The 15183-nt window shown below is 42.2% G+C and overlaps 1 pseudogene; it reads left to right on the forward strand.

Annotated features, from left to right (window-relative positions):
• Positions 1–199: 199 nt before the first annotated feature.
• LOC119804950 lies at positions 200–3485 on the forward strand (annotated as a pseudogene).
• The last annotated feature ends 11698 nt before the right edge of the window (positions 3486–15183 follow it).

Genomic DNA, 15183 nt, shown 5'->3' on the forward strand with positions numbered 1-15183 from the left:
CTAGTATCAAAAATATATCAAAAACTAAAAAAAATGAACATCAAGAAAACAATTTAAAAGTGGGGGTATAGAACTAAATAGATACCTTGTCTAGACACTATTCTATTGTTGGGAAGAGACACCATGATTAAGGCAGTTCTTGTGAAAGGAGGTATTTAACTGGTGCTTGCTTATAGTTTCAGAGGCTTAGTCCATTATCATGTCAGAGAGCATAGTGGCAGGTAGGTGTGGTGCTGGAGAAGTAGCTGAGAGTTCTACATTCTGATCCGCAAGTATAAAGAGAAATAGAGACACTGGGTCTGGCTTGGGGTTTTGAAACTTCAAATCCTATCCCCAGCAAAACACTTTTTTCAACAAGACCATACCTAATCTTTCTAATCCTTTCAAGCAATTCCACTCCCTGGTGACTAAGCATTAAAATCTATGAGCCAATGGGGGTCTTTCTATTCAAACCATCATAATTCTCAAAAGATGAAACACAAATGGCTGAGAAACCTTTTTAAAAATGCTCAACATCCTTCACCATCAAGGAAACACAAGTGAAAATTACTTGGGGATTTCACCTTATCCATGTCAGAATGGCTATATTAAAAATCAAAAAATGATGACAAATGTTGACTTGAAAGTGGGAAAAGAGGAATGCTTACTCATTGCTAGTGGGAGAGCAATCTGGTATAGCCACATGGATTGAAATCAGGGTGGAGGTTACATGAAAAGTCATAAATAGATCTACCATTGCAGGGTTCTCCAGAAGATAGGGCTGAGGCAGAGCCAGTCCCACTGGTCTCTCCCTGGGGCTGAGCGGGATGGTGAGTGTTGATGACCCAGACCTCCCCGCTGGCCACTGGGGAGAAACACACACTGAGTCGGGAGTCTGTCAAAGCACTCACTTTATTGCATCAGGGCAGGAACTGATATAGGGTTGAGGTAGTGGGGTGGAGTCTTGTGGTGGGGTGAGGTGGAGTGAGGAATAAGGGCCAATAATATCCTGCCATGTCAGCAGTGACTGGGCAGAGGCGGGCCTAGGTCAGATTGTGCTGAGTCACTCCTCTCCAAACTCAAGTTAGGTTCAGGAAGTTACACTGGGCCTCACCAAGCTCAAGTTAGGCTTAGGAAGTTATACTGGGCCTCCTCAAACTCAAGTTAGGCTCAGTAAGTTACACTGGGCCTCATTAAACTCAGGTTAGGCATAGGAAGTTACACTGGGCCTCATGAGGCCCAACATACCAGAAGATTCAGCTATGCCACTCCTGCACATATACCCAAAGGACTTGATGCCCTACTAACTAAGCAGAAGGTGCAGCCACATCCTGTTCTGCAGGCTGAGAAAGAGAATGGTAGTGGATCTGGCTTGGGCTTTTGAAACCTCAAAGCCTACACCCAGTGACATGCTTCCTCTAATGAGGACATACCTACTTCAGCACGGCCATACTTTCTAATCCTTATAACCCTTTCAATCTAATCCCCAGTGACTAAGCATTAAAATGTATGAGCCTATGGAGGGTACTGTTACTCAAACCACCACAGTGTCTATGGACTGATGAGTGGCTAATGAAAATGTGGTACATTTATATAATGGAATATTATTCAGCTGTTAAGAAATATGAAATTCACAGCGTAATGGATGGAGACAGGAGTGATCATTCTGAGTGAGGTAACCTAGACTCAGAAAGACATCCATGAATCTTTAGATGTGTGAGTTTAAATTAGGGTACCAATAGAAGTCAGGAAGCTAGTAGAAGATAACAGGAGTCAACAGAGGAGAGATGGTGAGATGAACGGGTTGGGGGGATGGAAAATAATGAAGCAAGAAGGATTAAATTGGTGGGAGATGGGATGGCGAGACTGAGTGGACTTGGTAGACAACCACCACCGCAACACGGCACCTGGAGACGTGGCTTAGCAGTTAAGAGCACTTAATGCTTCTACAGAGGACCTGGGTGTGGTTCCCAACACTGATACCAGGCATCTCTCAACTGCTTGTCGCTCTGGTTCTGATCCCCTCTGGACTCCGCAAGCCGCTACATACACATGGTGCACATTAACTCAAGAGCATACATGTGCACATTGATAGAAATAAAAATAAATCTTGAAAGAAGAACACATGAAATTGGGATGGAAGAGTTGTGCTGAGGGAGGAATTGTATGGGAAGAAATGAGGGTGGAGTTCATTAAAACATATTTTGTGGGGAGGCTCTCTTGTTTGGCTGACCCTCAGCCATGCCTGCAGGATGTTGCTTCAGCTAGGCACTACTGCAGCCACATAGATGTTTTTTAACCTCTCTTCTCTGGGGGCTAATCCCCTGGGCTGTGTGACTCAACGTGTGAGTAGCACAGCATCTATTCCTCTTGGACTCTTTGGTTTTGTTATGAGCAGCATCACCCTTTACACTAGAAAGCTGATGAGTAATATGGGGGGAAAACAGGAAGAAGGTGGAGGATGTGCTAGAAGAGGAAGAGGTAGTGGAAAAAGTTCTTGATGAATTATCAAAGGCAAAGGGGGATATTTTTTTTTAAATGGAAGGGTTTATCAGATGAGGATAACACATGGGAGCCAGAAGAGAACCCAGATTGCTCTAAATTCATCTGAGTTTCTTACAGTCACAGAAAACAGCTCACGAGACAGAAAACTCAGAGGGAAGCAAGTAGAAAGATGATTCTGATTCTGAAGATAAGGGAGAGGAAAGCAAACCAAAGAGGTGCTGTGGAATATTCCTACTCTGTGAAGGTATGCCACTGTGGTTGGTTTAATACAGAGCTCAATGGCTATTAGCTAGGAAGAGGTTAGGTGGGCCATTTGGGGACAAAGAGGTCTCATGGAAGAAAAAAAGTAGAATTGCCAGCCGGACACAGAGGGAGAAAGCCATGCAGGAGGAGCGGTAAAAGTCCCCTGTCATGTGGCAACAACTAAGATAAATAGAAATGGGTTAAGTTATAAGAGCTAGTGGGACAAGCCTAAGCTATAGGACAAGCTTTTATAATTAATAAGTCTCTGTGCTGTGCTGAGAGAGAGAGAGAGAGAGAGAGAGAGAGAGAGAGAGAGAGAGAGAGAGAGAGAGAGAGGAGAGAGGGAGGGAGGAGAGAGGGAAGAGGGAAGAGAGAGAGAGCGCGCGCAAGAGAGAGAGCGAGCGAGAGAGAGCGAGAGAGAGAAAGAGAGAGAGAGAGAGAGAGAGAGAGAAAGAGAGAGAGAGAGAGAGAGAGAGAGAGCTGGCAGACCAAAGAAACATCTGTCTGTGAAGAAGAAAGAGTCAGAAAAGTAAGGAGGCTTTGCCTGGGGTCTGGAGCCTGCACGGATTATCAGAGCTACTGGCTCCAGTGGAGAGCTCATGTTCCAGATGAAATGAAAGAGCTCTGAGGAGACTGACCTGGTCCTTGCCAAGGAAGCCAATGCCAAGTGCCGACAGGTTGTCATATTCTTCTATGTGGAAAGGCTAATGTGGCATTCCTACCCCTCAGAGGATGATGATAGAAGAGACAAGAATTAGCCCTCTTGAGTTCCAGCCTGTCACCTTTGATTGTGAGTTTTAACAGCGGAGGAAGGAGTTCTACTTGTCTTGACACCACAGAGGTGGCTTGAGAAGATGTCCTTTGAAGAGCCAGCATAGTTTCTGTGCCCTGCAGCAGCCCAACTGCTTTACATCATTTCAAGCTGTATAATTTGCATCCCCATCCCAGTGGAGTGGTGTTTCAAGGCAACCCATTTTGTGCCTCGCTAAGAAAGCAGAGGGCCTTCCATGCAGGCCACAACCTGTAGGACTTGGGTGTGGGAAAGCAAAGATACTGCTGGTCTTCAGAGAGCATCTACACAACCCACAGCCTTCTTCCCAATAGTATTAATCACATTTTTTACAGCCTAGCATGTGTGTAGTTTTTGACTATTACTGGTATATTCATTGGTGGTTGGAAGATTGGGGTATGGAGGAAGGGAGATGGGTAGAATCATTTTGGTTAAATTTGGAGCCTGATTGAGGAAATGGCAAAATGGCAGAAAGAACAACTAATGAATTGGTTCTAAGTTTTTTGAATATTTTGCCTTTTCAAAAAATTTTATTGGCACCATAAATGAAGACGGAGAGACTATTAAAAAACTCTGTGAATACTGAAACCTACAGCCAAGGTGCTCCTGACCTGAGCTCATTGCGGACCACAAAGGATAAAGCCAGTTTCAGAGTTACCAAAGCTGCCATTTGAAGATGGAAATTGACTGAGGAGGGACAGTTTTATTGGAGAGTATATACATACAGGTGACCATTCTGCCTTAGTGGTGCTAATTCCTGAAACTGGAGAAAAGAGCTTTCCAATTATGAAGTTATAAATATCAGTTTGTCCATCCCTGCCACTGGCTCATGTATTGCAGGAGGACCTATGGGAGGGGGAACAGGAGGGCCTGTACTCTTAGGGTGGAAACTCTTGGAGCCCCTGTCCTTTTTTAGTTGTTTTTTCTTGGCTTTGAACCCCAAAACTTCTCATGGCAGGCTCAGTTACTGATAACACAAATCCCACTGGGTCAGTTTAAGGGTTGAATGCCTTTACAGGTCCCCTGTTCTCAGGAGATTAACTTTCATATTGGGGTAGTGGTTCACTTGAGACTAAAAACTCTTCAGATTAACTGATATCCAAAATACTGTCTTGAATCATGAGATAAAATCAGTTTTTAGTATTGTCTAGACCTGCACATAGAACTACATTGTAAAAATCTTTTAAAGCATATGTTAGATGTATGTGTAAACTTTGTTTAAATGTAGACTTTATACCATACTGCCAGTTTTTGTCTTTAAACTATGGACTTATAAAAAAAAAAAAAACAAAAACGTATCATTCATGTATGAAATTTTTAGACAATAAAATTAGCAAATAACTGGCTTTGTACTCATAAAATAAGCATTAAAATTTGAAGATCCAATACAAAAACAGAATATGAAGCTTATTACTAACATTTGATATCAGTCACACATGGAAGTGATCATTTTATTTACATCTTTTTACTTTTGTAAAATTTATTATTTTATGTGTATTAGTGATTTTTCTTCATATGTATATATGTGCACCATCATGTACATAGTTGGTGTCCAAGGAATCAGATCCTCTGCAACTGGAGTTACAGATGGTTGTGAGCTGCCATGTGGGTGCTGGGAATTGAACCCATGTCCTCTGGAAGAGCAGCAAGTGCTCATAACCTCTGAGCCAACTCTCTAGCCCATCATTTTACTTTTTCAATGTGACCATAACAAACTTTATTTTTTGGTTTTTCGAGACAGGGTTTCACTGTAGTTTTAGAGCCTGTCCTGGAAGTAGCTCCTTTAGACCAGGCTGGCCTCGAACTCACAGAGATCCTCCTGCCTCTATCTCCCGAGTGCTGGGATTAAAGGCATGCGCCACCACCGCCCGGCTAACAAACTTTTTAATTATGCATGTGGCTCATATTATATTTGTTAGCATTGTTTGTTCTTGACTGTTTTGTGATTATATATTATCTAATAATTCCAAGTAGGTTAATTATGGGGGGTATGGTGGTTTCAATAGGTATGACCCCAATAGACTCATGTGGTTGAATGCTTGGCCCATAGGGAGTGGCACTGCTATGAAGTGTGGTCTTGTTGGAGGAAGTACATCACTATGGGGGTGGTCTTTGAGGTCTTATATGCTCAAGTCATGCCCGGTGTGGGACACAATTCTTCTGCTGCCTGTGGATCAAGATGTACAACACTCATCTACATCTCCAACACCATGCCTGCCTGAGTCCTGTCAAGATGATAGTGGTCTAAACTGTTGCAGCTTTTTTTTATTGTTTTATTAATAAATAAAGCTTAGAATTAAATATTAGGGAATAAATCTGATTGATCCATGAAGCAATGGAAAAATGATCACCTGACCCTTTTCTCCACCTTTCCTGATGGAAAAGAGTGCACATCTTTTGAGCCTCTCCTTGTTATTTCTGTGTCCCTCTATCTTCCTCTGAGTCTGCCAGAAAACTCTGGTCCACTCTATTGGCAGTCTCAAAGTGATAACGTAAACAAATCTCCCATAATATTTTCCTCTTTTTGTCTAAATAAAAGGGAAGGTTTTAACTCCAACATAGCAAAACTATATACAATAAGAACAATTATCAGGTATTGGCTAAGTAAAATGAAAGGTATTAACTTTAACAAAATGAAACCATATTCAATAAGAATAATTATCAGGCATTGTCTAAGTAAAAAGGAAAAGTATTAATTTTAGCAAAATGAAACCAACCATATACAATAAGAACAATCATCAAGTAAGAATTACATTCAGAATGTCCAGTTCATTTTTATTTGGAAAACTCAGAGAAAATACTTTTATCTATCTTCTCTTGGTGAGTTCAAAGTTTTGTGCCTAATTTATTTTCCATTGTAACTAAGGAAATCGGTAACTATAACTTTCTAGTCTTCCACCCACCAGATACCCAACAGGGATATAATATTACCCGAGTAGACAAGAAGTGCAGAGCAAACAACTTCCAAAACCATAGAAATAGTGGAGACATTTGGCTGTCTGGACAGTCACCCACGGTTCTTCTGCAATGTTGGGGCATCCAAATTCAGAATATAGGCCTAGAATATCTGTAACTATAACTTTCTAGTCTTCAACCCTCCAGACACCCAAGAGGGATATAATATTGCCTGCATAAACAGGAAGTGCAGAGCAAACAACTTCCAAAACCATAGATATTTTGTCTGGCGATGACAGCATCTTTACGGGACCCCCAAAAACTGAGAAAAAGATCAAGTCCAGGGAGCTAGTTGTTGCCCAGTCTTGGTATAATGGGAAAGTGCCAGACTTATCTGAAGTTCTAACTGAAGTGGTGAATGATGCTGGACCATCTTAGCTAACTGCCTTGAAATTGTCCTGAGAAGTTTGTAGTCCAAAGTTGGTCACTGGGTAGTATTTGTCAGCTTAGTGTTGTTGCCAATTTTGAGATAATGTTTATACCTTAAGAAACCAAGAGATTAACAGGGTGGTGGTGGTGCACACCTTTAATTCCAGCACTTGGGAGGCAGAGGCAGGTGAATCTCTGTGAATTTGAGGCCAGGCTGGTCTACAGAATGAGTTCCAGAATAGCCAGGACTGTTCCACAGAGAAGCCCTATCTTGAAAAAAAATAGGACTGGAGAGATGGCTCAGAGATTAAGAGTACTTACTGGCTGCTCTTCCAGACTTCCTGAGTTCAATTCTCAGCAACCACAGTGTGGTTCACAATCATCTGTAATGAGATCGGTGCCCTCTTCTGGCCTGTAAGCATATATGCAGGCAGAACACTATATACATAAGAAATAAAATCTTATAAAATCCCAAGGAATTATGAGATTATTGACAATAGAATAGTTTCTTTTTTTCTGTCCCATACTAGGTGCTCCCTCTGACAAGAGACAGAGATTTTGGCTTTCCTTTAACAAGCATGCTTGGATTTAGAAAAGGACAGAGCCATGCTTCAACTCCAAAGCCACCTTTAATTTTAATTTTTAAATTGAGTTGTGACCACAAAAAGTATTTGCATTATATGACAGCAGAAACAAACATTTGGAAAGATTTATGAATTTTTTTCCTGTTGGAAATGTATTATAACTGCATGCCATGTAGGATTGTATGATATACCTATAGTATGCTATATATTGTAATATAAAAAAACTTTCATTTTACTAAAGACATATGCTGGAGCATTGTCAGTCTTAATTTGTACAGGTATTTACATGATGGCCATAATTTCTAATAAATATGTAATTACAGAATCATCCTTTTCAGAACTCAAAGCAGTTGCCCATTGAAATTCTGAAAACCTGTGGTATGGTGCACATAGTTTAATTTTCCAAACTCTGAAAAATGAAACAAATCCATCTGCATTCTTAATTAGCATTTTCAAAAGCCAAAGATTCAATTAATATTTTTTATAGATAATGGGTCTGATATCATTTCATTTACAGCTGAAGTCAATCTGTAAAAAAAAATCAGTAAAGACTTCTTTTGGGCCATGTATAATTTGTATAAATTACTCCATTCTCTTTCCTGATTCTTCAACCATGTCCCAAGCATTTAAAACTGCCATATGACATAAGGTCAAGGTGTCGTCATCAAATCTAAATGGTCTTTTCAAATCAGCATACTGGCCTTTACTGAGAAGCTGGTCTTGGAAATTTTCCATACCTCTATATGTGCTTTACTGAGAAGCTGGTCTTGGAAATTTTCCATACCTCTATATGTGCTTTTGCTGTTCTATGATGCTGTTCTACCATGCTTTCCATTGTCACTGAGGCCTGGCTTCCAATATTGCTGCAGCTATAGCTTTCCAGTCTTGTAGAAGAATTCTGTCCTGAGCTGCTTATGAATTTAACATCTGTTCCACAAAGGGTGAGTGCATACCGCATGAAACAACTGCTTCCTTGAATATCTTCAAAGCTAACATTTCTGCAGGACCCTTGTTAGCTTCTACATAGCCTTGGGGTGTCTATCATCTGTTGGCCATTCTTGTATAGTAACTGGATAAATTAAATGTTGATTTTATAGTAATCATGGACTGCCCCTCTTAAGTTTCATAATGCAATGGTGAAGTCGGTTCTGCTCTAAATTCCTGTGTGAGTATTTTTCTTAGTTCCATTAGTAGATATTTTTAAAGGATTTTATCTTATTAGTCAAGTTTTCATAGTTGGCACCAATATCAAACCACCTTTAAAGGATAAAATATGAATTACCAAACTGATAATATTTATAATTGACATTATGTCAATCCCAGCTTAGTTGTTATCCCTTCATTTAATTTTTTCATTTCCAAACCATCCATTTCTACACAGAAACCGAACTCCCTACATTGAAATATTCACCATTCATAACATGGGATATATATATATATACATATATATATATATATATATAATATTTTTTAAACCTAATTTTCCCTTTAAGAATCCCCAGGTGTCTTACTGGGAATTCTTAGATCTGCTGCTGATGACAGGAAAGGCAAGGCTGTAGAAGGGTACTGGGCAACCGGAATGACAGCTGGTGATGAGCTGCTGACTCAGGCAGCTGCAGAGCCAGCAGGTGGCTGCAACCGTGCATTTGGGGGATGGGTGCACAGCTCTTGTAAGAAGATAACAATGAGAAAGGCTTCTGTGCCAGCTATTCTAGTGCCTGTCATTTTTTCTGATGTCAAAGTCCATTCTTTCACCCACACAGTGAGACAAACCAGTGACCCAAGGTAACAGAGAAGTAAGTAGTTTAAAAGCCACCATGTCAACATGGATAGGAGACAGATGTTCTACTCCTCCCTGCCCATCAAGGCCCAAAACAGTTAAGAGAGCTCTGAGGTCATAAGGCCTGGAGAGGTGCCCCTTCCCATTACCAGCTGCAACACTCAGGAGAGCGGACCCTGCCCCTCACCTGAGCAGGAAAGTAGAGCCAATCCTGTTGGCAGAAGTGAGGGTGAGCCAGCCCTGAAGTTATGAGCATGGCAGAGCTGTCCCCATTACTCACCTGTCCTGTGACAGCATGGATGGGGGAGAGATGCCCTCCCCACTTCCTATCAATGCCTGAGGCAGGTGGAAGATCTGGTCCTGAGGTCTTAAGAGCAGGATGGCTGTCCCTGTCCCTCATCTTCTGCAGCACTCAGGAGAGTGGCCCCTATGCCATGCCTGGGCAACACAGCAGAACTGACTCTGAAGGTGTAGGTGTGGGGGATCTGACCTTGAGGACGCAAAAGCAGAAGAACTGACCCCACCCTTTGCTCATAGCAGGAAGGAGTGAACTCACCAGGATGATGCAGGAGTGCTCACCCTGACAGTAAGGACAAAGGTGAGCTGGTAGGTTGACCAACCTTGCAACTACCCAGGCCCAGAACTAGGGTTGTGTTGGTCCATTCCTGCATCCACTCTATCTGTGATCTGCTGGAACACGCAAAGTGACCAGTCCTGCAGACACAAAGCTGCAGGATTTCTACAACACAGTGCAACAGCAGGATATCCAAGAGGAACCCCAGTGAGGGCCCAGCATTGTGTAACAGAAACTAGAGACCTCAAACCAAATAGACCAATGACTCTCTGCAATGAACACTTCCAAGCAAAGATGAACAAAAAGGTTTACTGTGTGACTCACTGTGTCACACTACAGCTTCCATGAAAAAAAAAACTGATTCTTTTTCCTTCTCTCTTTTTTCTCTTAAATCTTATTTTATTTTAGAGGGGAGGTTGCCAGGGCAGAGGGGGGATATGAAGGGACACAGAAATGAATGGGATAGGGATGCATGATGTGAAAGACACAAAGAATAAATAAAAGAAGGGGGAAAAAGTCACCACATGATCTCGCCATGAGATGCCAGCTATTGTGGTTTCTTTTATTGTTTTGTTAATAAAGAAAGCTCAGGAGTCAAATATTAAGGAATAAACCTGATTGATCCATGGAGCAATGGAGAAATCATCACCTGACCCTCTTCCCCACCTTCCATGATCGAAAAGCATGCACATCTTTCAAGCCCTTCCTCTATCTTCCTCTGAGTCTGCCAGAATACACTATGGTCCACTCCATTGGCAGTCTCTGAGCATCAGCCCAAACAAATCTCCAGCAAAACTAAACCTCTGAAGCTGTAAGCCAGCCCCAATTAAATGTTTTCCTTTGTAAGAGTTGTTGTAGTCATGGCGTCTCTTCATAGCAATAGGAACCCTAAGACAGGGGGTAAATTATTGTATCATACTCCAAAATCAAACCTTGAACCTTTGTAAATATTTTAAAATTTCAAATAATTGCACAAAAAGGCTGGAAAAGTGTGCATGAATGTATGTGAAAATTACGACATTTTTGGTAAGTATATTATCAAAGGCAGAAACTGTAAAATAAAAGGATTAACTAGAATACATTAAAGTCTTGCAGCAAAATGCTATCCATATATTAGGTAAAAGGATGAGCTCAAATGGAGGAAATCTGTGTGTGATGTGTGTGGTAGTCCTAAAACTAATATTCTGACCATGTAAAGAGGAAAGACATTTGCTATCCTTGCCCTTAGAGTCCTTACCAAGTGGAGAATGGGAAGCAACAGTTTGACATTCTTTGTGCTGAACATGGTGTTAATGCTCGAGTCTTACTTGCCGAGTTATTGCTTATAAAGTCTGAAACATAAAAGACATATTGGTTACTTTTTAGAAGCTATTAAAGAAATGGTCGAGATTTTTCTATTATATTGAAAATAGATTCTTCTGTCTTATAATATATCCTAACCACAGTTTTCCCTCACTCCACTCCTCCCCACGTCACCTCTCCCCTATCTACTCCCCTTCCATTTCCTCTTCAGAAGAGAGCAAGCAGGCTTCCAGGAGATGACAGCCAAAGAGAATAAAGCAAGATACAGTAAGACAAGGCAAAAGTCATCATATTGAGGTTGGACAAGGCAACCCAATAGGAAGAAAACAGTCCCAAGAACAGGAAAAAGAGTTGGAGATAACCCACTCCCACTGTTAATAGTCCCACAAAAACCACCAAGCTGCCAACTATAATATATGCAGAGGGCCTGGTACAGACCCATGTAAGGACCTACCTGTGCTTGCCATTTCCGTCTCTGTGAGCTCAAATGAGCCCAGCTTAGTTGATTCAGTGGGCCGTGCTCTCTTGGGAGCCTCCATCCCTTCTGACTCATGCAATCTTTCTTTCTCCTCTTCCTTGGGATTCCCCTGAGCTCCAAGGGAAGGCACCCAATGGAGACCTCCAATTTCGACACTCTCTCTGTATGTCTGTCTGTGGGTCTCTGCACACACTGTGTCTGCTGCCAGAGGAAACCTTTATGATGACACTGGACAAGGCATCTATCTCCATGTATAGCAGAATATCATTAGGAATCATTTCATTGATCCTTCTTAGACTGATCATGCTGCGCACCGCGCCCCCGTGTCTGCGCTCTGTGCGCTATTACCCAGTTACCGAGCTTCGGGCAAGGGGCTGGAGGTTAGAAAACACAGACACACACAGACAGAGAGACAGCGACACGGGTCATCCTTGAATTCCCCAAGAATGCCCCCTTTATTGTGTTCAGGGGCAGATTATATAGAGATAGCCACGCCCCAGCCAAACCCACCAGAAACCACTCTCCTGCCATCAGGAACTCCTGAAGGTCTTGTGCCCAGAGCAGCTGTAGGCACTCAGATCAGGGGATTACAAGAAATTCAGGATCTGGGTTCTCACTGCTCCCAACAGATCATGTTTTGTTCTAACCTAGGTCTCTGGGCTATTCAGGATATTTAGCTTGCTTTACAGGCTATAGTATACATATTGTTTTGCATGGTGACAAAAATATATCAACTCATCTGTCGTGAGATGGTCCATCTCTTGCCGTCATAAGTGGATACAAATTGATTTTTTTTTTATAAAATATAAATCATTGAAGAATTTTTGCAAATCTTAGGAGGTTAATTCTTAGCAATCTTGGGGGAAGTTATGGGCTATATTTCAGACTATATAGCATCAGGTTAAGAATGGACAAGAGCAGAACTAAAAACGTTTGGGTTAAAGAGTTCCAATGATGGGCAACTGCTTTAGAGAAGTACGTTAGGTAAGGTCCTTGTCTTGGTGTTTCTATTGCTGTGAAGAGACAGCACAACCACAGCAACTCTTCTAAAGGGAACATTTAATTGGGGTGGTTTGCTTACAGTTTCAGAGATTCAGTCTATTATCATGATGGTGGGGGACCTGGTGGTATGCAGGCAGACAAGGTGCTGGCTGCATTTTGATCGGAAGGAAACAGGAAGTGATCTGTGACACTGGGTGGTATCTTGAGCATGGGAAATCTCAATGCCTGCCCCCCCAGAGTGACACACTTGCTCCAACAAGGCCATACATACTCCAAGAAAGCCAAACCTCCTAATAGTGCCACTCTCTCTGAGCTTATGGGTGCCAATTACATTAAAACTACCACACTCCACTCCCCGGCCCACATAAGTTTTTTTTTTTTTTTTTTAACAATATCATAATGCAAAGTGCATTTAGTCCAACTTTAAAAGTTACCATAGTCTGTCACACTCTTAACAATGTTTAAAAGTCCAGAGTTCAAAATCTCTTCTGAGAATTGTGTAATCTTTTAACTTTAATTCCCTTTAAAACAAAAATAAAAAAAAAACCATCACATACTTCCAATATTTAATGGCACAAGATATACATAACCATTCCAAAATGTACAGAAGGGGCACAGTGAGGAAATACTGGACTAAAACAAGACCGAAAACCAGCTGGGCAAATTCCAAACTTGGCATCTTCACGTTTGATGTCAAATGCTCTTCACCTTCATTAACTGAAGCACACATCTTTCTCTTGGGCTGGTTCCTCTTCCTTTAGCAACTCTTCTTGGCAGGTATCCTATGGCTCTGGAATCTCTAACATCTTGGGGTCTCCAAGGCAATCCAGGCTTCAACTTCACAGCGTCACACAAAGTCCTCTCTAGGCCTCTATTCAGGGACACCCTTGACACAGGCCTGGTCTCAGCAATGTTCCTTAGCCTCAGGGGCAAATTCCATAACCTTTTTCTTTTATCCTTAACTGCAGAACTATGTGGCCAATGCTGCCAAGTTCTGCTGCTTACTGGGCCTGGAACATGCCCCCTTATTCAATTATATCTTTACCAGCTTTCTGTCCTTCACTAAGCTTAACTGTTTTGAAACTGAATCTCTAGATTGGGCTAGCCCCAAACTCAGAGATCTGCCAACCTCCACCTCCCAAGAGCTAGGATTAAAGGTGTGCACCACCACACCTAGCTGTACGTCTTTCTCTAGTTCCTTTTTACAAGTTGGACATTTAGCTGGCTGGGATCGTGCCTGGAAGTCACCATTCCCTTTATTCATTTCTTAATCTGTTGATCTCTTTGAACACAGGATTTATCTAGTCCACTTCTTGGTGCACCTTCTCTCAATCTGGACATTTTGTATTTTTATTTGCTCAGCTTGCTCCTTTTCATTATAAATCTTCAGAGATGGTACCGATAGCCACAAAACGGAGCTTATACGAGGTTGTTTTGAGATTTCCTCTGCCAATGGAATTAATCCAAATCTCTTCCCTTTAGCCTCAGGCAGACTCTTCAGACAAGGGCAAAATGCAGCCACATTCTTCACCAAAGTATTACAAGAACAATCTTTAGGCAACACACTAAAATTATTTTCTCCTGAAACATTTTGAGGTGGCCCCCAGAGTTCATGAAATCACACTCAGCACCACTCTTCCATGTTCCTACTGCAATGGTAAAAGGATCCCCAAATGGCTGCACTGGGCAGCGGGCCATGAGATCACGCTGCAGGACCCTGAAGTGCAGGCAGTGGGTAGTGGGTCCCGAGACCGCGGCAGGCAACGAAGGCAGTTGGGTCCCAGGCAGGAAGCCGTGTGGTGGGTGAGAGACCAGAGATGGGGCACACTATGCAGAGAGAACTTGGGTATTTATTTAGTGGGCTGTGCAAGAGAAGGGGAGAAGGGGGAAGTGGAGAAAGAGAGAGAGAGAGAGAGAGAGAGAGAGAGAGAGAGAGAGAGAGAGAGAGAGAGAGAGAGAGGAGAGAGAGACAGAGAGAGAGAGAGGAGAGAGAGACAGAGACAGAGAGACAGAGAGAGAGAGAGAGAGAGACAGAGAGAGAGAGAGACAGAGAGAGAAGCAGAGGGGGGAAGGGGAGAAGTGGGGAGAAGGGAGAGACAGAAGCTGCCTCTTAGAGAGGGAGATGAAAAGGACAGGACTCAGGCTGGAAGCTGAAGGTCTGCTTGCCTCAGCGGACAGAAGAGGGAGTGGGCTTGGCTTGTCTCTTAAAGAGACAAGACAGATCATTACACCTACTTTTATGACCCACTAAACAGTATTTAAAGCGTTCTACTGCTTTCGTATCCCCCAATCCCAAATTCTATATTTCTCCAAACAAAAACCTGGTCAGGCTTATCCCAGCAATATCCCAGACCCTGGTATCGACTTCTGTCTTAGTTAGGGTTTCTACTGCTGTGAAGAAACCCCCTGACCAAGCAACTCTTATAAAGGAAATCATTTAATTGAGGTAGATTGCTTACAGTTCCAGAGGTTCAGTTCATTATCATCATGGCAGGGTAAACGGCAGTGTGCAGGCAGACGTGGTGCTGGCTATATCTTGATCAGAAGACAGCAGGAAGTAGACACAGTGTCACACTGAGTGAAACTTAAGTAAAAGAGACATCAAAGTATGTCTCCACAGTA

Source organism: Arvicola amphibius, chromosome X, assembly GCF_903992535.2.
Source record: "Arvicola amphibius chromosome X, mArvAmp1.2, whole genome shotgun sequence".
Classification (NCBI taxonomy): domain Eukaryota; kingdom Metazoa; phylum Chordata; class Mammalia; order Rodentia; family Cricetidae; genus Arvicola; species Arvicola amphibius.